At 36.0% G+C, this 21680-nt stretch overlaps 1 protein-coding gene and 1 long non-coding RNA gene across 4 annotated transcripts in view; both read left to right on the forward strand.

The window, feature by feature from the left end:
* The window catches only part of rgs18 (regulator of G protein signaling 18), a 109447-nt gene that overhangs the window by 38346 nt on the left and 49421 nt on the right, over nt 1-21680 (forward strand). The window lies entirely within an intron of this gene.
* Nucleotides 2132-3138, forward strand: LOC141366114 (uncharacterized). Its single transcript, XR_012371137.1, has 2 exons — nt 2132-2655; nt 2871-3138. It is a non-coding gene; the product is annotated as an uncharacterized lncRNA (long non-coding RNA).

The raw sequence follows: 21680 nt of genomic DNA on the forward strand, positions 1-21680 counted from the left end.
GATTGGCTTAAATTAAAAAAAATGGTTTTAAACAGACTTGATCTAAATTGAGTTTTCTTTAATCTAAAATATGTATTCATTGCAAATAATATGAAAGGCTTCATAATAGCCATAATCTAAAATTTTAAAATTCTCTCAATATATATACACACATTAAAATGAGTCATAGAAACGTTCTTTTAAATATTTATTAAATCTTTTTTTAAAAATCACTGTTTTGGCAAAACAAACAGACAGTTCAAGTAATCAGTTCATTTCAAGTTGAATTTCATATGTAGCAGTACAAAAATATATCAACATAAAAACAAGAATAAGAACAAATACCTAATGTAAATCAAATACAAAACATAGATTTTCCACATACAGTAAAGAACAAACAACGATATATTACGATAGTGAAGACTGGGGTGAAGGCATTTCTGCCATCCGGTGTATGCTCTTCATAGCACTGAAATCAGTCAGTCAGAGTGCAGCGCACCAGGAACAAGCAGCAGCTTCCCTAAAATTCAAATCAAAACATTAATCAATTTTACAGTTTCAAAGTGTAAATTAATTTCCCTCACATTCATTTCCGCCTTCGCGACTTTAAAACATATAAAATCCACGTTCCTATTGGCATTGAGCGCCCGGAGCAGAGCCAGTATGACAAAGTTTCTCAGAGCGGGAAACTCAGCGTATCACATATTGAGGTAATTCGTTTAACGTTAATTGTCAGCAGAGAAATGCAAAATACTCAAGCCTTAGTCATGAATACAAATGTAAACGCTATACCGCTAATGTAAAAAGTTACGTTATAGTAATTTCTAATCTGCGTGTCTGTTTATTAAAATGATATGAAGTTAACTTAAAGTGCAACTTTAAGGTTACATTTTTTTGTGAGATAAATATATAACCTTGTATGAAAGTACCATATGAAAATTAAATGCGAAAGCAAAAAACATTTACAAAACTCTAAGCGCATAAATTTAGTAAAAAAGCTGAAATTTTCTAAGACCGCTCTCAAAATCCCTGTTTTTTTCAACAACGCGTCATATTACGTAGTCAGAGGCGCTCGCCTGACAGGCTCTACATTGGCAGTGCTGCGGTTGTTTTCAGCAAAAGCAGTCGCAAATTGATGTGATTCTCCGTATTTTTAATTTAGCATCGTCATGGTTAATAATTGTGTTAGTGGAGGTTTTTCAAACTCCAGCCTGTCAGGACACTGAGTCCACAGGTTTCTTTTGAAGAATAAAGACCGCGCTATCTTCCGTGTCTGTGTGTGTTTAGCGCAGCACGAGGAAAGAGACGAGAGACGCGACTTCAGTTCAGCATGTGCTTCAGAAAAACGCGGTGGTGTATAGCGTTCACGTTAGATCGGAGGATTATCATCCCGGCAATATGATGGAGTTAAACATTGGATGCCGAAGCAAGAACCACGTGAGGCCTGTGTTTTTACCGCCGCGAGAAAACATGAATCGATCACGGTCCGTCTGAGATGCAGCTCAAAGATAACGTGAACTATGCACAGTAAGTCTTGTTTTTTAAACATTTGCTACTACCAAATCATTTAACATTATGATTTCATTCAAGTTTCTTATAAATATGGAAATCAACTAACTGATAAGCTTAGATTGCAAATAGTATAACCATCAAATCGAGTTACAGCTTATTTACTTTGTTTGCATAGCTAATTCGTAATTCGTTTTTTGTCATGTGGTGTGTTCATGTATGTACCTAAGAAGTGACATGCTGTTATACAATTATATAAAGGTGAATCTGTTTTAATTCTAGTTGTCCAGCTACAGATGAAGATGCTTGGTATGATGAATCATCCTCTGTTGTCATGGACGAACCTGGCGATGTGTTATGGAGGAGGAAAAAACAAAAAAGACTCATCTGATGAGAAACCACTGCAAGAATCTCATCCTGTTCACACAAGTAAGACTTATTCATGTCTGTCAAAGTCAAAAATAATGTTTTTCTTTTTATTAAGGGCTGTTGGCAAGTTCATTGTTTGCTAAAGCCAGCTGATGTCTGTTGTACCATAACCTGTATTTTTTGTTTTATATGCTATGGTATAGTAATTTTCTGCTTTTTATATACATCTCTTAGGTCTGTGCAGCATGCATGTATATGCTTTTTGGTGACCAGTGACTTCTCTTCTGAGGGGCGTGAATTCCAAATGTGTGTTTGTTGTGACGTGTGTGAACCATGTGCATCATGCCTCTTGTCACAATACGTGCCTGCTGCACACGCGTTGAAAAGGTTTATGATAAAAGAAGCACTCATGTTCACAAAATACTCGCAATACATAACTTGACACTAAACTGTAATTACACAGGAGATTAAGTGAGTATCAGGCAAACGTGAGCATATCATTTATCATAAACCCTTTACATGCGTGTGCAGCAGATTTTGACATCAAGTGTGATGCACATAAGTTCACATGACGCGCTGAACACATATTTTGAAATTACGAGCCACACACATGACGAGCTCAATGCATGTGACCAGCTTCGCAACGTGCGCCCTCGAAAAAGAAGTCACCGGCCGACACTGACCCAGATCATCAAGATGTTAAAGCTGTTTGGGCTTCAGAGCATCTTGTCAGCACCTTCTTCCACCATGTACACAATTTCTACCATCGTGAAGGCGTGGCAGAATGAGAGATTTGCAGTAAGCGGTTGTTTTTTGTTAAAAGATTGTAAATGTTTGAACAATAGCATTGTATATCGCTTTCAAAAAATAATATAAAGCTGACTCATCACCAAAACCAACACAACCACTTTGACTATACATTTTTTTATCAGAACTGTATTACTTTGGTGTACACTGTTAACAGGGACAAATAAATGTAATCTATTTAAATATTCTGTTCTGGAATACTCCAGGTCACCACAGGCTCTACGAGAATGCAGCACTGTCCTGTCTTCCACTACACCTGCTCCCCTCTCCAGATCCATCCAGAGGATCAACAAGGATGAAGCTGTTGGGATCTATTAATCACATCATTCACAATTTAACACACTTCAACACATTATTATAATACCCGCACATATGATGGGAAAGATACTGAAAAATTGTTAAATGTTTTTAAATGGGTCAGATTGTATATCTTTTTTTCGGTGCTACATAAATAAAACTAAATCGAATTACAAATGCAGATCTAATTGGTATATATCTGATCTAAACTTCATAAACCAGTTTTTATACGGTAAGACAATTTGTGATTATTGTTTATTGATTGTCACAAAATGGGGGTATTCAAACCATTTATAAAGTCCTCCTTCCTCTGGAACCTGTTCTTGAATGGCTGACACATGTAGGTAAGGGCGCCTGCACAGAGTTCCTTAGCAGCGGATAACTTGCCTATGCTGTATTTAGTGGTATTGTCTGGAGATGGGAAAACTATTAATATTGTTAATTTGAATATTGACTAGTGCCAGGAAAAATTGTGACTTGGTGATGAACTATAGGCAACTTGTAATTAAAACAAATTCATTAAGATTGTTTAAAAACAAATTTATTAAGATTGTTTTAACATTCAAATCTTTAGTTTACTGTTCATTTATACATGGATATTAAATAAATTAGTAATAAATAATCTCTGCCATAAACATACTCATTTCTACTGGCCTGGCCTGTAGCACATATGGGTTCAGACAGCTCACCTCTCCTGCGGTGATGAGCAACATCTGTATCACCTAACGTAAGTGTGGATGGATATTAACATAACTTATAAGCATTAAAAAGACATAAAATATCAATACTATCTTTGCTATTGCATGATATATGATAATAATCTGTACAATCTTGTGATCTGAGCAAAGTATTACGTCTCGCCAGATCACTGATCTCACCCAGACATCTGTCCTTTTCTCCTCACATAACACTTCAATTTGTCTCCTCTGACCGTTCTGTTTAATCCTGACCAGTCCCTGCACTCTTGGCTGCATAGCAAACTCATAATTGTATGGCTGTAGTTCGCCATACGAGTATGAATAAACATTTACTCGTTCCTCAGCGTCCGAAGAACTGTCATTGCGATCCATCGTGCGCCTCTCGTGATGTCACTTCCGGTTTGGCGGTTTTTAGAGGCGGGTCTAAAATTTTCTTACAAAAATGACCCCAGAAGCCTAATTAGTGCATTTAGAAAAATATATTTTTTTTAATCTATTTCCTACAGTATTTTTCTGTACTTTGAGTGAATGGGTGGTTTAACTTTCAAGTTGCTCTTTAAGTATTTAAATGCTGAATGAGTTTCCCCATTACATTATGCTAGGTCATGCTAGCCTGTAAACCTGGCTATAGCCTAGGTAAAATGGTGCCAGTCACCTTATAAAAACTGAACAAGTCACCTTATAAAAATTATTGTGTTAGTGCTGAACGCAGACGTGTAATTATTGTTAATTCCTCCTTACCTGACAAACGTGTCCTGTTCGCGCTGCTAATAAGCAGATAACCGTCCATCACAACTTCTGCGTTTGGTCTCTCCCAGAACTCTCTCGCGTTTTCACCTGTGCGCATGCGCAAACCGTGCTTAATCTAATAAAGTCGTTTGATCGAATGTAAAATATTAATTTCATTGTTATGTTATAATATTATATTGTATCAATCTAAGAAAATAGTTTGATCGAATGTATCATTTGAATTTCATTGTTGTTATAATTTTATATTGTATCAATCTTAGAAAATAGTTTGATTGAATGTATAACTTGAATTTCATTGTTATGTTATAATTTTATATTGTTTCAGTCTAAGAAAATAGTTTGATTGAATGTATAATTTAAATTTCATTGTTGCGTTATAATTTCATATTGTATCAATCTAAGAAAATATTTTGATTAAATGCATAATTTGAATTTCATTGTTATGTTATAATTTTATATTGTATCAATCTAAGAAAATAGATTGAAAGACACATACAAATTACAAAATGTAATTTTACTTAACAATCTAATAATTTTAGGCTATTGGAATGAAAAAAATTATATCAAATGAAAAACAGCAATGTTTTACTTTTTACAGTGTAGATATTGATCTAGATGTTATGTGTTGAATTCGGCCATTTGTTGTTGAGAAAAAAAACATAAAAGAATTAAATCATTTCGACCAGCAGATGCCCATAGAGACCCATTCATTTTACTGGATAAAGGCAACTGCTCACATCACAACTTTAGTGATACATTTTGTGATTTTATATATAAACATTAGAAAGGACATTAAAAGTAAATATTATTTCAAATAGTAGAATGTTTTGTAGTTTTTGATGCATTTTGTTTGTTTTTACAAAATGCCACAGAAATTTGACTGAATGAAGTGTGTGTGTGTGTGTGTGTGTGTGTGTGTGTGTGTGTGTGTGTGTGTGTGTGTGTGTGTGTGTGTGTGTGTGTGTGTATGTGTATGTGTGTGTATGTGTGTGTTTGTATGTTTGTATGTGTTTGTGTAAGCAGGTGTTTTCTGCATTGAATTTGTGCACAAGTACCAGGCCTTCATTTCTGTGTCAAATTATTTTTATTGATATTTATTTTTTGACAAATGGAAATTTCCCATTCATTTTCAATTGGGGTCATATTGATTTACATGCCTTCAGAACAACCGAATCAAGTCCATTTTGTGTATATGTATAGATAAATTATTAAGGAAGAGTCACAAAATTGTATATCTCTGAGATAAAGGGAACCTTTTTTTAATGTCGTTTGCTGTCGTATAGACGGGGTTAAGATAGTGTACGGAAATTTTTAAAGATGTTCATGTTGATATTTTAACAAGCAGATGTAATTCGTTTTCGACAGACATTCGTGTGGAGAAATTTGGATCCATTGTATTTAACACAAACTCACAAAATCTTTTCAAACCTTCCCAGAACAAACGTTTTGAAATTCTTTGAGGAGAATATGCTCTGAACATATCAGGCAACATTAGGATGTAAATATAATGCGTTTGAAGTTGTTGCTGAATGCATAAGAGGCAAAAAGATTGTTTGTGTTTGTGAATTAAAAGGATCGTCAGGATCAAAAGTTTTCTTCAGGGAAGTTGTTCCAAGTGTCTCTGTGGATAACGACAATTTATGCCAATGCATATTAGATGCTATTTCTGTGAGACTTACTGAAACACTGCAAATAACATTAAACCATTATTTCTATAAGACTTTCTGTATCACTGCATTTACACATAGCCAATTCTTGGTGCAAGAGAAAGCAAATATCACAGTACATGTGCATTTTGATGTTGCTTTCTTTTTAAAATTCCATTCTAACCTTTAGGCTCATAGTGTTCTGTGTGAGCAGAAGGACTTTCAGATTTCCCAAGGCAGGTATAAAAAGCAATACAAGTCATGAGCTAGTTTGAATGATTCATGAATAGCAGTCATAAAATACACGGTGAAAAGAAAAAACAGCTGTATTCGGTTTTTACTCATTATGCACCCTTCTCCTGTTCTTTTCAATGAACGGTATTTTACGATTTTCTTTCTCACGAAGTGGCTGAGACATGTCAGCATTATAGAAGATCATTTCAGGTTCCTCTGTGACTGGCAGATGAGGAATGGCATGGTGATAAAAACCTGCATTCTTCTGATCTTATCCATTCACTGTGCTCAAGGGTATAATACAAGCAACATCAAGGCATGGCTGTTGAATAAAATAATATCTCTGTATTACCATGCGTCTCTTGTAATATTATTTTTCTTTACAGTGTAAATGAAGACTTTTTGTGAAATACACATTCACAGGCTGTGTATACAGTAATATGGGCTCTGAATGCACACGGTCCAATTTAAAACATAATTTAGCTATTTTTATATTATTAAGACAACAATTGTAGTTTAAAGTTAGACACCAATCTGCTGCCTCTTTGTGCTGTAATGTCAGCTGGCATTGACTTTACAGGTTTGTGCCAAACCTGATGATCCATGTTATATCATCATGATATAAGAACGTTCCAAAGAGCATCTAGTGTGCTTCAATGGAACCAAGGAAATTAAACCTTTTGTACAAAGGATGTGTGCTTATTTGATTAGTGACCTAGAAATGGTATCTAAAAATAATCTTTCTTGACATTTGCTTGTTTCACTTTTCTTATTCTAAATCTTTTGGTCTATTTTTGGGTTTGCGTAAATGATAAATTCCCAGATATTGATCTTTTGAATTCAATTGTATATGGAGAGATTATATGATCACTATCAATCTTGCATAGATGCATACTGATTCCACTAACATACAATGTCTTTAGCAGTTTTACCTTAACATTATTTGGGATAATGTATCCCCTTTATGCCATAAAAAGAGATAAAGACATTTAAACAGATATTTAATGAAACCCGTACATAAATACAATATGTTTAAAGGGCCATTTCACCGATAGGAACATTAATCTTTATGGAAAGTGAGTCATATTTGTAGTCAAAATGTAACATAAATGTAGAATTTTGTGCCTATTTGACAGAGAAAAGACAAAATGTGACTTTAGAGCACATTTGTATGAAAAACTACAACTGCCACTATGCACCACAATGCACAGCTCTGCAAGCCACTCCCATTACTCGGAACACGGCTCAGACATGCTATTATGTACATAAATGCCACGTTAGTAAAACAAAGAAAATAGCCACCACCACTGTGTCTAACTGACACCAATCATGATTTACTTTTAAAAGAATAAAAAACTTTATACAAAAAATGCTGAGCAAGTATAGCCTTCATTCTTCTATTAAAATCACCCTCTTCCATGTAATATTGATTAACTTCCACTGTTATTGTAACATGAATTCTGGCTCGCTCCACAACTTCTGTTTAGCTTAGCTTAGCATAAAGATGGCGGCTGGTCGTTTTTGTTCGGTCTGTGTTCGTATATTTTCGTAAGTCCCACCAACTTATCTGTAATTGGTCTGAAGCGTGAGTGGGTCCCACCCATAGCCCCCACCTCGGAAAAATGAGGAATGAGTGTCTGTAGTCTTTCACACTCAATAGAGATACAGGATTTCCTTCTTTCAATGACGCAAAATGACGATTTTTACATCATTGAAAGAAGGAAGTGCCTCACTGAAATCAGTATTTCTCCCCTCTCAGGGGAAACTGAGGGAATGGTGCACGACCATTCAAAAACATGACTGGGGTTCTAACGGTACAAAGCTTAATGCAAATGGGTGAAGTTTCCCTTTAAAACCGGTCATGAGTATTTTAAAAACTCCTAATATGTACCATTTAGGTATAGATTTAAAGAGCTCCGATGCAAGTGCGTCTGACGTGTTTTTCTGGTAAATTAGCATTTTTATCAGACTCTTAATGGATTCTACCAACAAAGCTTTTTTTCTGAATGGCCTAAGGCTGGGGTTAAGCGAATTTGAAGCAAAAGTATTTGATGAACCTATAATACGTGCAGAGAGCATTCTGATAATACTGTTTTTTCATTTTTGACAGAGGTGGCTTTTAGCTGCTTTTCCATCTGAGCTCCTCATATTGGTACCAATATGTCCCTTTGAGGTACTAATATGAATTCTTTAGGTGAAAAGGTGTGTGTTTTTTTTAAAGGGGACCAACCCAGTGACAGCAAGGAACTTTTTTGTGACCCTTTTATTTGACAGTGTAAAAGACAAACACAAACATAAACCAGTAAGAAACTGAATAGAAACATATTCTTTTCAATCACCTCAAAATGAACCATGGCTTTATGATGTTTCATAAAACTTCAATCTCCACTGTTTCTCTAGTTTCGTTTTTTCAAACAAACCTATTTAATAGTCCCTGTGATTGACTGGCCACCTGGTCAGGGTGTTTTACTGCTTACTGCAAGAGAATGGATATTTAATCAATTTAAATAAATTACTTTTTTGCTAAAGCCGTTCTAACCATTTTATCTTTATATGACTCAAATTAATTCTGACTCCAAGTTAAAAAAAGGGACCAATACAGTATAGGATTCCTAAGCATCAGACATACAAGTACAGCCAGTAGTTTTCAGCACTAGCAATGTGTCCTGCAAACAAGTAGTATATACTCTTATGAATATATAACGTTATAAATATGTATTGGCCTTTTTGTTTAAAAACTAATAAATGATAAAGGAATTGATTTTAAGAAAATTGAATGAGCACTCTTATTTTAATTTCTGTTTAATAAAAGGTTTTGAAAACTATTAAAATTAGAGACAGATATGTGGGACATGTAAGGAGTTCAAATGCAAAAACCTCTAAGTGTGTTTTACATGTTTTCTTTGTAAATGACCCTTTATATCAGACTCTTGTGTTTGAGTAATTTTACTTTAATGGCAATGAAAAGGTTATTAGTCTGTGATTAAAATGCCCTATTTTAACAAATCTCACTATAGGCAATATTTAGCAGTCTTTAGCAGCAAAAAAGTACATGATATCCACTAAAAATCTCTCATCTTTCTTTACTGTCCTTTCTCAAAAGGCTCAAAAACTGTCAATATCCTCATATATTCGGTAAACCTCCTTTTACCGGGTAAAAAGTTCTTCACCATCGTTCACCCAGTTCATCTTCCGTGCACTTAGAGGACTTTGCTACAAAATCATTGTGGCATTTAACGGATTCTGCCAACTATGCGCTATTTCTGAATGGTTTTACATTGGGATTAGGTACATAATACATGCCGAAAGCATTCAGTTAATATCATTATCTCATTTTTGACAGAAGTGGCCCTATATTAAACCTGGCGCAATGCAATTCCAGGCACAACTCAGGTGTTTTTTGCTAGTTTCAGCCTAACGCTGTTGTTATTTTGACGTACAGTACAGCGCCACGTTGTTTAAATAGCAATTGCACTTGCACCATCTGTTCGCCCATGGGCGTGCTGGTCCTAAAACAAGGTTTGCTCAGTCACATTGTTGGCACGTTGCTATTTTTAGGCAAACGAAAATGATTGCATGATCGACCAACTAGAACCTGCTCTAAAGTCAATGCCGCAGTATTTTTTACATTTATTTAAAGGGGCCATGGCATGAAAATCTGACTTTTTCCGTGTTTAAGTGCTTTGATTGGGTCCCTAGCGCTGCTATCAACCTAGAAAATGTGAAAAAGATCAACCCAGTAACTTAGTTTTGGTAAACCATTCTATGCAAGCATGTGAAAAAATAGGTCATTGAAATTTGTCTCTCCTTATGATGTCATAAGGAGCTCTTATTATAATAATACCACCCCTTAATCTGCACTATCCAACCACAGCACTGCCATTTAGTGCAGATAAAGAGAGAGAGAAAATAATTCACAGAACAATTGAGTTTCAATTGCAACAAACCACCATAATTGTGATCGGTGTTTGCACTTCATTCTCTAATTTGCATTTTAAATGACACACCCAAAACGGCACATTTTTGCACACACCAACAAAATGGCAATTTTAACATGTTATAATAAATTGTTTATATGGTATTTTGAGCTAAAACTTCACATATGTGCTCTGGGGACACCAAAAATTTATTTGACATCTTAAAAAAGTCTTGTGCCATGGCCCCTTTAAAGGGTGCGTTTGTAAAATGCCCCTATAAGCAGATGCACAACACACATACTGTACACACTCTGTTTATTGAACTCACATGGATGTGCTGCAACACACAAACATGCTAAATATTTAAAATAAATGAAAGGATTCTAATGTGACGCATTGTGTATGGGAGAGCGGGATAAGTTGTCACATGGGTAAGTTGTCACACTGTTCATAACTCCAACACTAGAGGCACTGTCTCAAAAATCAAATAGCCACTTTGTTTGATGACTAAGGGCCCGTCCTATTTCTACCTCCTTAAAACTTCCACTTGGATTTGAGTGCCCTCGACAGTAAAGTCCCCTCAACGAGGGAAGTCGGGGTTAAAATCGTATCTTTCCCTATAAAATGGGACACCTCACACCAAGGGAGCAAAGCAAGTGTAGCGAACATGCTCACCTATGTCACGTCCAGCATTGACGCGTCTACCGGTAGTAGCCTCCTACTATTTTCATTCATGTTAATGCTGGGCTCGCAAGGTATCCTGGGTAATTTCATCTCCCACTTCGTTTTAAGCCTGCATCGGTCCTGACTACATTTTGAGGGTTGATTCTAAAGGAAAAATAGCACTCCATCTTGCTCCCTAAAGTAGTGGGATGCCCTACCCCTACACATGCACAAGCAAAAGCGAGGGTGAAAATGTAGGGTAAGGGGAGGTATTGGGACGGGCCCATTGTCAACTTCGTGTTCACATGTTGTCAAGATCGCTCTAATCGGAAATTAGCAATTTTCATATTTTTTTAACTTAAAAAGTAAAAAATATGCAACATTTTATGCAATACAACTTGGTTAGGTATGAATTTAAAAAATTTGTATTTTGCGCAAAATAGAGGAGACAATAACGTTCTTTAACGTACTTTAACTGACATGCTATTGTATGTTAAAGGTCACGTTCTTCCTGATACCATTTTTTAAACCCTAGTTAGTGTGTAATGTTGCTATAATAGCATAAATAATACCTGTAAAATGATAAAGCTCAAAGTTCACTGCCAGGCGATATATTTTCTTCAATAGAATTCCTTTTTAAAAGCCTACAACGAACGGTCAGTTTGGACTACAGCCCTCTATTTCCTGCTTTAATGACGTCAGTAAAACAGTTCGTTGACTAAACTCCGCCCACAGGAATACGTCAGTCACCAGCTTTAGCTCAAACGGCTCTGTAAAGCTAAGCTGCTATCGAATCACAGCACACTAAACAAACTGCACAATCAGAACTTGTTATGTATTTCTGAAGGAGGGACTTCACAGAACAAGGAAGCCTGTTTTGAGGACAGTGAAAACAGCGTTATACAGATAAGTAAATTGTGTGAAAAATACCGCGTTTTTTACACGTGAAACATGAACACATGTTATATAGCCCACTATAAACACAATCAAAGCTTCAAAATCACAGACAGAACGGGAGCTTTAAGCTATCACTGAGATTTAGCCAACGCTAGCACACATGTCAGTTTGGGGCAAGTCGTCAAGTCGCGTCTAGGACAACTCGGAAGTATCGTAAATCGGAAGTGCACATTAAATAGCGCGAGCTTATTCAGATAGCATCTACTTCAAGATGCAAAATATACGTTAGCAGCCAATGTTAATCGTTAATGATTTGTGACAAATATGATGTTATTTAATGTTACACTATGCGAGTGGCGCTCTGTGGCACAACAGGGATTTGAGCAACTTCCTGAGTCGTAGCTGGGCGTCATGGACAGGCGCCACCTGTCGGGGCCGGTGTGCGTACACTCATAAAAAACAATGTGTTAGAGTTTTTTATAACGGCGCGGCGCTGGGCTGCGCGTCCGGTGTGCGACCCCCTTTAGAATTTCCAGTTCTGGTTTGAATTTAAAAATTAAAATTAGACAGTGTGAAAGTGTGACAACTTAACCCCCTCTCCCCTACATAAAGATAAAACTGCCTATGTCATAATGTATAGTCATGCAGAATTACCTATTTGAAATAATGACGAATGCAGATTCTTTTTCTTTTATGGTGCAAGCGCTACTGGCTTTTAAAGTGAAAAAGCCAGATTGGTTTATTGCACGTTATGCCCAAAAAACACCCATGACTCATTAGGTACAAACATTTTGGACTCAACCATTTTTTTCTTTGTTAAACTTATAGCCCTAAGTGCACCTGCGCAATACGCATCAGACCATGCACTTAGATCATTAAAATAGGGCCCCTTGTCTCGATAGACAGTGTTATATATTATATATTAGCTTTTCCCTAAGCCCTTTGCATGCTTTGATAACAGATAACTCCAATACAAGAATACTAGTCTTATGGAGATTAGTTGCAGCTTTGATATTATCGAAATTGAACAGCACAATAGGGCATTTGATCAAATTGATTTGTTTTGCTTTGATATGCTTTTCCAGGAAGAAACTCTGCTAAGGTATTAAGACAATGTTTTGCATTTTGGTGATTGATGCTGGTACATTGAGCCACAGTACAGTAGCTTGGAGCTAAAGCCGGATCTGTTGTTTTCTGATATGGTTCAAATCTCTATAATCCTAAAGGGCTTTCAGTCAAACTAGGAATACATTTTAAATGAAATCCATCATGGTCAATGCATCATATCTATGAGTGATGTGATATACGTGAAAAAATATTATTGGACGCATCATTTTAATTGTGTCATCAATCTTAAGGACTGCCACATTAGCAATAAGAATCGGCTTTACTGCTCAATGAATTCTATCACTTATGCGAGACATTAACAGGATTTACATTTAATACCACTGCAGTATCCACTTAAGGACTCTTATACAATCACATTAAAAGTTACATTAAATACCTGAAAGTGTGTTATATCACAAAAACACAGCCTTTTAACAGAGCTGCCTCTCATTTTCAAGAAGACTTCCTAAATCAGATTCAAATGGATTAGATTCATTCCCCTTTCAAGACAAGTGCTCATTTCTGTGACATGTGTCTAAGGAAAATGAGCCAGCAGTGACAAGATAAAAAGCAGATTAAAGCCAACAATGCAGAGAGAAGGTTAGAAAAATAAAACGGGGAGAAATGTAGACATCTGGCATTGTTAATCAATAAACTCGAGTAACACAAGGCACAGTACTAAATCTAAAGTGCATGTGCATTTCTTTTTGCTTGAGCTTTTTAAATAGATGTGTTCAGAATAACCCGATGCTCTGAACTGATGTGACAGTATTCATGATAACTAAAAGACTGTTTCCTAGAGTTACTGTAGGGGCTAAAATTGAGTATAGGGAATAAAAACTTCACTAACACTTTGAATGGAAAAACGACTTTAATTTTAACCTAATCGAAGAATCCAGCTTCAGGGCTTTAGAAAAGGTTTGACTGGTGGATAAAAATTTATGACAGTAATGCCATTTTTGCTAATAGTTCTAATCAATTCAGTAAGTCTCAATGATCAAAATTTGCACAGCAGTGAACCATCCTTCTGTAGGGTTTGGTGTGAGTGTATGCGGGTGTGTGTGCGTGCCTGCGTGTGTGTGCATGTTTTAAACAATAAACTTAACCATTTTTAACATATGAAGAGTTTGGTTGCAAAACGCAATAAATCCATTTTTACTAATTTTGGTAAAAATGTGTTTTCTATACCAAGAAAGTGACGAGATGAAAACCACTATTTTCTATTACAAACTCTCACATAGCATCTTTAGGTTATAATAACCTTAAAAATTCACATCCATAATTTGATTTTCAACGATTTATTATAAAAACGAATAATTTTTTCCGCAAAATGCAATAAATCCATGACAAGTATTTTTTTTCAAAATGCTATAAATCTATTGCATTCATCTTTAACATGTTATATTCATTTAGTTGACTAGTGGTATACACTGATTAAAAAAATAAACATTAATTAATGGCATTAATCAAAACACTTACAACACAACGTCGTCACTGAACTTTTTTGACAGTGATCTATAAAATATTTTGGTCCTGCTCGATTTTTATTGACTTCGAGTAAAATGATGGAAAGTTGTCATGAGATCCCCTGATCTCAATGTGTTAACATGACAGAAGCTTGATGCTGTCGTGTGAGAACAAGCAACAGCCGGCATTCCTTTGCTCGAGTGCTTCCCAGGCAAATTATTTTATTTTGATGTCTTACGTTTCTTCAACGCCACAGAAAACCACCACAGGTTTATCAATGTCATCAAAAGTATTATTTTGTTTTTGTTTGTTTGTTGATCACGAAATACAAAGTAGATAGGATTCTGTGTGTATTCCACGCGCCGCCCTTATTGTTTACAATGCATGGAATGGTGCTCTGTGGTTTGTGGAGCGGATTTATTGCATTCTGCAAAGAAGGAGGACTGGCGTTTATCGTGTTTGGAAAAAAGATGACAGAATAACGCGGCATATATCGGATTTTGCGTAAAATGTATAATTTACTTTTTAATACTGACCTGATACAATACTGATTTTGGTGGTAACTAATAAAGCAATAAGTCCCAAGAAGCAGTGGGTTACCAGTGAAGCGACGCGAAGCAAAGTGCCTAAAACCCAGTTAGCTGTTATAAAATGCACTGTAACCCCACTGCTTTGTGGGGCTTATTGCTTTTATAAAACAGTTACTTCATATGCATAGCAGGGTTTCATAAAATAAAACACAAATTAGTTGTAATTATATTAGTACAAATATTACTCTTCCGCCAAACAAAGTAGTTCCTCAGAATCAAGTGTGTCTGCAACAGAGCGCAGTTCTCAAGCAACACAGATGCAGCAAAGACACAATTAAAATATGATTTAAGACTGCGGTGTTCATTTTTTAAAATCAACATTCATCTAATTTATACATTAACATTTATATCGTGCAACTGTTGAAGTGATGATCAAATATGCTTGGAAGCATGCTTAACTCTTTCCACTTCAGCGTTTTTTTTTTTTAAGTTGCCACCCAGTTTTACTTGAATGCCTTACAGAAAAATGATCTTCTTTAAATAAACATAAAATATCAAATGAAAGAACAGACGCTCCGCTTAAAAAACCCTGTTTCATCCTACCTTCATTTGTTCTCTTATCACCTCTCAAATTTTCAGCTAAACGCTGAGATAATTCCATTTTTGTGAATTTTTTTTGTAAGAGATCAGATTCAGAGCCTGATCAAAACTTACATAGTGTTTTTAGTGTAGAGTGAATGCGTCAGTGTTTAAGTTGGGTAAGATCGCCACCCAGTGGATAGCAGAAATATAAATTTGAGGTAGAAACTCCTCAGGGAACGTTTTCTCTTGATTGACGAGATGACTCAACAATATTGATTGACATTTATCTGGATATCGCCATTAATTGTGCAATTGTAGACAAATTAAACATATGATTAAAGACTGTGGTGTTTATAAATCAGTACACAGCAACGGGGCGCAGTGATACTTATGTAATGTGGTCTGAACCTTGGGTTTACCGCTGTATTTTTTCATGGCTTAGAACGCGTTTCAACCAATCAAAATGAAGAACAAGAACTGCACGTTTTATTTTTATTTTTTTAAATGGCATTTATCGCGTTTTAGAACCAAACTCTTCATATCTTCACATGTATGTTTTAGAACAGTGGTTCCCAAACTTTTTCAGCGTGCGGCCCCCCTTGTGTATGGTGCATTCCTTCGTGGCCCCCCCAAAGAAAATTTGTGACAAAAAACTGTTCTAAAACTCAACATTTTAATTAAAAAAAGAAAACATTAAATTATACAAAAAAGTGGTGCTTTTGGTTAGTATCCTTATTTTTTTAGGTATAATTACACAGAATTCCTATTAAATTAATGTATTTCATAAAATGTCATAAAACTGGGCCCCCCTGGCACCATCTCGCTGCCCCCCAGGGGGCCCCGGCCCCCAGTTTGAAAACCACTGTTTTAGAGAAAGAAGATGTTTTAAGGATTGATAGTACAGTTTAACATTACAGTATAAATATGGTTAAATCTGTGTGGTGCTGGTTTTGTCATGCTGCAGCAAAAGTCGCTGTTTATGATAATTGAGCAGTATTTTTTGATTATTTGTTCATATCTTTTCTTATTATTCTGTATGTTATTATGACTGAGCACCAATTGTTTTCAAAACCAAGATGTTGCTCAGCTCTTTTTACAGTAAGTTAAACATAACTGCATCAATATGAGAGGTTTTCATTTATGTAGGCCTGTTTATTTATTTAACTGTAAAAATTGCTCATTGTCACGGAAATATGTAATACATCATTATTTTATTATTTTAGTTATGCTTAATAAAGTAGGACTTTATTATAAGTTATATATTGTCATGAAATCTTATAAACACATCTATATTATTTACTGTATATGATATATTTTAAACTAAATGTGTAAAGAAGAAGAAAGATCTCTTGTAGTAGTCAACACATGCTGTTTAGCAGCACAATACGGTACAGCCCAAAATTTTCTGCATCTTTCAGTATAGATCATTTACTCACATTAAAAAATGAATTATGCATCATGCAAAAGGCTATTTTCCGTCACTAGTAATTTTCAAAAATGAGTATTTACGTGACATCATATATTTTCTTCACGTCTTTCAGTAGACTTATATAAATATTTCATGAACACTTCTGAACATGACAAAACTGTGTACATCAGAATTCACAAAAACTCATAAGCATTTTGTTTCTGAACATTTGTTTGGAGAAGATCAATAGCTCATCCTGTAAGTCTTAATACGACAACAAAACAAACAAAGTCATTTTCATCTATCACTTATATATCACCGAACACAATAATTACAGAAGCAATAAATGCACTGAAAGTCTCTGATGTGTTAATGTGAACAAATACGTTTAGGTGTAATGAGAGCATTTGTGCCTAATAATCACATCTTTCAACTTCATCCCGAGTCATTTCTAAAACACAGCACCAGAGTTTAATCCCTGGTAAATACTTTTCAGATGCAATATTTCCGAGGCTGACAGCTTAATATGTACTCGGGAACAAAGAACACAGTGCACCAAATTAAAGCGAGTGAGTTATTTGAGAATAGAAATGAAGGAAACGGCAAATAAATGGAAATAGCAGCTATCAAACACATGACCTGCTGCGGATACACACATTGTCCTGTTCAAATAAAGAGTAAGTTAACCACACGACTGCAAACTACAGAGCCAATATGAGTCATAACATACAACCCGGTGTGCTTTTTCCAAATGCATTCCATTTTTAATTAGGATTTCTTTCGGTTTTATGGCCGCTAACAATCTCTTGCAGATAAATGGAGCTTTCCTCTGGCCAGATATGAAAGGTACTGCATTGTCAAATGTTGCCATGCGATGCAATCGAAGTAGGTTAATTAGAGTGCAACCGAAAAAACCCAACACTGCGGGAAGAGCTCTCGCGCTGATCTCTTTCCGTGGTTGTGGTTTTTGAAGTTGCGTGGGTTTTGGGGGCTGGCCTGAAGAACAACTTCAAAGATCTGAGACACAAATGAGGTCCTGATGAGGCACAGGGATGGAGACACATCTTGTTAGTGAACACACCCGCTCTAAGGGTCAGCGATAACAATGAAGGAAATACCTGACTGGTTGCCCTCCGGCATGTTCAGCTGCTGGCACAAGTGATTTTTTTATGTTGCAGAGAATTGAAAGATTCTTTGAGTTGAACTTGGTCTGCAGTATATTGTGGATATAAAGAAATATTTTTAGTGCCTCGAATTCCCACAGCGACACTTAAGATCTTGGAAATGAGAAAAAAACATTTTCATGTAGTTCAAGGTTTGTTTTAATAGAAGAGGCAGAGAACCCTTTCATAAATTAATCTGGAAATAAACTGAAATATTTTACTTTTTTCTTACCTCAACTTAGATGAATTAATACATACCTATCTTTTTTCAATGCATGCACTTTTAGTCTTTGTACAGTGCTTCGTGAATGTGTTGGCATTTAGCCTAGCCCCATTCATTCCTATGGTTCCAAACAAAACTTTTATTTTGTTCCACCATACTTACTCATGTAACTACTCATGTAACAGTCTTTAAAAAGGGAAAACATGAAAGTATTTGGTGGCTTCTAAATTCATCCCTGTTTGGATCCTAAGGAATGAATGGGGCTAGGCTAAATGCTAACACATTCACAACGCACTGTACATAGATGAAGTGCACGTATTGATAAAAAATAGGTACGTATTAATTCATCCAAGTAGAGGTAAGAACATAGTAAAATATTGAAAAACTGTGGTGTTTTCCTTTAACGTCAGTAGATTAAAATATATACTAGTTCAAAATAGCCCATTACAGTATGTATACGTAATCATGAGTATGTTTTGACACACAGTATTCAAAAGACTGTTTGAGCTACAGAACAGAGGACAAAAGGATAGAAAGAGTTGAACGGTGTCAAGGTCACAAGGCCCTCGATGATGTGCGATAGAAGCAATCGTCTTGGTTTTCTCATAGAAATGATTGCCAATGGGACCATACACTGAGGTCCCCAAAGGTGGACCACTCTATCAGTGCATATTTCTGCAGATGGGAATGCATATCTGTGGAACCCACGGATGGCATTTTGATTCGGTTCAGAGATCACTTACGGCATAGACGAGCTTTTACTGGATATTGTTGAGCTGCAGCTCATATTGCACTTTAAAAATAAAAACCTTGATTCAATGAATGCATAAATTTTTTCTTAAAAAACTGTTGGAACCATGAAAGTAGCTCCTAAAGGTGCATTGTGTAACTTCTTGACAGAAATGTAATATCATGTACATAACTGTATTATCAATGGTGTTTAAAGACCTTGCACAATAAACTGTATTGTATTTGTTACCTTAGAATGAGCCGTTTTTATCTTCCCTAACATGGAAGTCGCCTTCGAATTTCTACAGTAGCCCTAAATGGACAAACTGTTCTACAGAGTGTGTTTGTCCCTACGTTATCTACGTTACACCATCGAATTGGACTAAAACTGTAGCATCTATTGCTAACAATTTAGTTTTGAACATTACACGACCGGATGATAACAATAACTTTATGCTAAGTTGCTTGTGAGACACAGTACTCACGCAAATCATTTACCTTTAACAGCTTTAACTAATATTGCATATTTCCTTTAATAAAAACCTCTGTAATAGTTCACATGTCATTAAATAAATATACTGTTCCTGTTGCATTTACAGCAGCTATAACAAGCAGATGTTCTCAACACACTGCGTTTTGCATGTCGCGTATCTCTAAACAGTGAATCTAGTTTGTGTAATCTAATATCACACCTTACCTAAAAAGTGCTGGGCACCTAAACTAATTTTATGTAATGGACCTCAGCAGTGAGCTTCTTCAAATTGCCAGCAGCCATTTTAAATGCACATGCACTTTAAATATAAATAGATATGATTTGCTGTCATTAAAATGTTGTCAGTTGGGAAAAAAAGTGATTCCAACGATATCCCTCACTGTATCTTTATCGTTATAGTTGTGGTGTTAACACTTTTTAGTGCTATATAGCAGTGTTTCCCGGCCCTGGTCCTCGGGCGCCCCCGTCCGGAGGGTTTTGGATGTCTCCTTGTTTGACACACCTGATTTAACTCATCAGCTTGTTAGGGACACATGTTTACCATTTTAGAAGGAGGCTGATGAGTCAAATCAGGTGTTTCAAATAAGGAGACATCCAAAACCCTCCGGGAGGGGGCGCCCGAGGACCAGGGCCGGGAAACACTGCTATATAGCACCTATAAAGCATCTATGAAGAACCATACGGGGGTGATATAGCACCACTATAGCACCAGATATGGTTCAATATAGCACAATATGGTTCTACACAGGTCTACATAGGTGCTATATGGCACTTAAAATGGTTCCCCTATGATTACGAGCCAGTGAACCACGTTTAGTGATATAAAGCACTGTTTTTAGAGTGTATTTTCTATAACTCATTCCCAGCCAGCCTTTTTTTTAAGTTAAAAGCATTTTTTTTATTTTTCACAAAAGTTTCACAAAATTCCTTTTTAGGAAAATATATTTCTTCTATAAATATAAACATAAGGGTTTCTTTAAAAATACAAAATGTTCAGCAAAAAGCTGAAATAATTGCATTTTTTGTTAATTTTGAATGGAATTTTCTTAGAGATCAGATTCAGAATGATTAACAATATTTTAAACTCCATGTATGTTTTGGTAAATTAGTTTTTGCTTCAGTTTTTTTATAATTGGGGTAAGAGCTCCATTTAGTGGATAGTAGCGAAATTACAGATTACCGTAAATACTCATCAGGAAAGCGTCATTGGCAGGGAAATGTTTTATCTTAAAGCTCACGTAACACACGCTGTTTCTGCATTTCTGATATTAATCTGGAGTACCTATGGAGTAGTATGACATCCTTTATATCTCTGAAGAGTCTTTAGTTTAATCAGATTTATAAAAGAAAGATTAGCTTTACCGAATCTTTCCGATAACGTACGAAAAAATGAAGAAGGAGGAGTTATAACACGGGAGGAGCGAGTACGAGTCATACAACACTATACAACACTGTTTTAACTTATGATTCACTACATGTTCGTGTCATTTATATAATATACACGCGCCTATTTCCAACATAAGACAGAGGTCTTACTTACCACGTGTAACTCGTCATGACCCGGTTCTGAAAATCCAGCGCATCAAACACACACGCAAAACTCCGCTGCTAATCCGGATAATAAACTATATCCATTGTTTCCATAAGGCTGGATGTCTTCTCCTTACATCCAAAAACACACTTCTTCTTGTGCCATTGTTGACTTTTGAAATTAAACAAAGCTGAGTGGCGTGATAAGCTGTTAGCAAGCTCTAGCGTCTCCCGCTGACTGACGGCTGGGCGGGGTTTTCCGGGGGAAGTTTTCCGGCGGAAGCCCATATAAAGAAGTGATACGTATTGAAAACCCCTGAAACGTCAGTTAGAACCGTAATCGAAAAAAATTAGCCGAAACTTGTACGAACCCTGGCGAAGTGCATTCGGCACAGAAATACTCTGAAACACGCCCAACTGCATTTTTGACACTTTGCCTACGTTTAGCATGAGGAAACAACTCTATAACTGTGTTAATAAGTCAGAATGCTTGAAATACCATTAAACCCCCCCTTTAATTGACAAGATAACTTGTAAAATAAACTGATTTTAAAGCTATATTTTTTATAGTTATCATTAAAATGTGAACGGTCCTTTAGTCTGTGGTTGATCCTTATAGACCTTACTAAGGGGCAGGACACACCAAAGCTGTTTTACATGTCTGAAAACCCCTGGGGGACGC

Source organism: Misgurnus anguillicaudatus, chromosome 2 (genome assembly GCF_027580225.2).
Source record: "Misgurnus anguillicaudatus chromosome 2, ASM2758022v2, whole genome shotgun sequence".
NCBI lineage: Eukaryota > Metazoa > Chordata > Actinopteri > Cypriniformes > Cobitidae > Misgurnus > Misgurnus anguillicaudatus.